Here is a 2,372-nt window from a genome sequence, read left to right as displayed (position 1 = left end):
ATTGCTGCGGCTGCTTGTCTCCCTGCCATATAGATCCATGCGCTTCTCATGGTAGTGGCTGGTGAGGCGCGTGGTTTACCCGAAGGAAGAAGAGAAGAAGAGGAGGCGATGCGAGGAAGGCCGGGCTCCCGCGGCAGCAAGGGCGAAGGCCGAAGGCGAGGGAGCAGGAGCGGAAGAGCTGAGGCGGCGGATTGGAAAGAGGACGAGGCGGCTGGGATTTTTTCACTGTGATCTAGGTTTTCACTTCCCACGTCCTTATCTTTTCGGTTAAAATTTTCTGCTTACCCAAAAACACACCAACAGCACAGTATTAACTAGGCCCACGGTTAACAAGCCCCATCTGGCATGGGCCATTGAAGGAGTTGTCTGGGTACAACAGAGACCAACGGACCACCGGCTGCCAGCATCAAAAGTCGTACAAAAGTAAAAAGATCGAACGGGCCAGTTCGATTAGCGCTCGCAAGTAGGGTAGTCTAGCGACATTTATATGTTCGATGTCCCGTAGGTCTTGAAGTGCGAGCTTAGGTCGACTGGCTAGGAGGCTTGCTCCTACATGTACACACACTGACACACGGGGATATGCATTGTACCCTGGTACCGTGGGAAAAAAGAAGAACAAGAAATAAGGAGGAAAAGAAATCAAAGGGCACCATACGTCTTTGGCTATAAAAAAATTATGCATGTGTTTATCATGATTTAATGTGATCGATCTATGAACAAATCCCAACATCACAAAGGGAAAGATGTCATCATGCAGCAACCCGAGGAAAGTATGCAGGCAGCGACCCCTGGTAAATGCAATGGGCCGCTGAAAAGATGGGTCAAGCCGCCCAGGGTGGGCGAAGCTCAGCGTCGCCGGAGTGTGGAGAGAAACAAACATCTCAGAGGAGCGGGTATGATCATAAGAAGCCACGCAGATGAAATCATTTTAGCAACGTGTCGGCATTTGATCACCTGTGAGAATGCTCTGGAGGTGGAGCTGTGAGCGCGTATGCAAGGGGTGGCGCTCTCTCTCGAATGCACAATAATGCTTTTCATCCTGGACACGGATTGCTTGGTCGTGGCCGATACGATGAGCGACTCAACTCAAAATATATCCCCTTGTAGCTTCTCTAGTTGATGAGATTATAAGAGGATTGTGAGATTAAATGACTGCTAGGACAAGGTCGTGGGAATGCGACATCTCGTGTATGTATGGATCAAAATACGGTGAGCCACACTCTTGCCCAGATGATGCAGATGAGATGGGCATTTTATGCCCTTCAAAACGAAAAGAGATAGGCATTTTATATCCGAAAAAAGAAAGATCAGGTCAAACCGTTTTTTTTAATAGGTCAAACACGGATTACGGATGCGCACAGTTCTCTCTAGCATTTTTGATAGAAAAAAAAAAGGATGCACAACACACGAATCTATTCAGCGGGAACATGGCGGGATCGCAAATGATTTATTCGGAGTATATATTTTAGGCGTCGAGGAGACACACCGTCGAAGAATGTGTCGACTCTAATCAAATGATGATTTTATTGTCGATTCAAATCAAATGATGATTGTATTTGATCACCTGCATATATACTGTACGCAGGTCTAGCAGTTGTGGTTGCATGTGGACATGATGGGCGGCGCAGCAAACGGGCCATCGAGCACCCCGCGGGCCATGATCTTGTACGCCGCCTCTGTCATGTGCAGGTCGTCGAACGACACGTACGTCGACGGTCCGTGCACGGCACCGCTGCCGGCCTGGCATCCAAGACGGGGTAGCACGCCTTTAGCACCGTCTCCACGGCGAACCCGTTCTTCGCCGGCTTGGTGATGAGGTGTCAGGACCCCGATTCCAAGTCACATCGATCTAGCCGGTAACACCTTATATCACTTTGCGGCCTCACGCACGGTATTTCCATGGGTGTCGCCTTACCATGGCCCGGGACCGTTTGCGCCTTTTGGCTCACATATATGATAGTGTCGCTAGCATCCATATGACAGAGAACCCGGGCCGACATGGCTAGTCGTGAACCCAAAACGGCACTAACCCATGGGGACAGACATACATGAATCAACTTCGAGCATGTCGGTTAACAGCGTGCGAATCCGGGCTGTAGCGCTGGGCTAACAGGACTCCGGTAACCCGGGCTGTAGCAGGCTAGGCAGGACTCCGGATGTCACCGCGTGACATTTCCCCGAAGGGACAGACACAGGAACGAAGTGAAACACATGCCGGCCAGTCAAGTGTCCTGAGCAGTAGTGCTGGGCTAGCAGGACTCCGGTGAACCGGGCTGTAGCGGACTACTATGGCTCAAGGAAGCACTAGACTACATTTCCCCATAAGAGAGGCTGCCAAGGATAAACTACTAGATTGTCGGATCCCACACATA

The 2,372-nt window shown here is 50.5% G+C and overlaps 1 protein-coding gene across 1 annotated transcript in view; it reads right to left on the bottom strand.

The window, feature by feature from the left end:
- LOC125535199 (transcription factor bHLH81-like) overlaps positions 1 to 232 on the bottom strand; it is a 2,812-nt gene extending 2,580 nt beyond the window's left edge. Inside the window, exon 1 of the mRNA XM_048698240.1 lies at positions 1 to 232. This exon is cut by the window's left edge and continues 288 nt beyond it. The gene's annotated coding sequence lies outside the window, so the exon portion shown is untranslated.
- Between the last annotated feature and the right edge of the window lie 2,140 nt (positions 233 to 2,372).

Source organism: Triticum urartu, chromosome 2 (assembly GCF_003073215.2).
Source record: "Triticum urartu cultivar G1812 chromosome 2, Tu2.1, whole genome shotgun sequence".
Classification (NCBI taxonomy): Eukaryota; Viridiplantae; Streptophyta; class Magnoliopsida; order Poales; family Poaceae; genus Triticum; species Triticum urartu.
The sequence above is the reverse complement of the archived record's forward strand: the minus strand, read 5'-3'. Positions and strand labels throughout refer to the sequence as shown.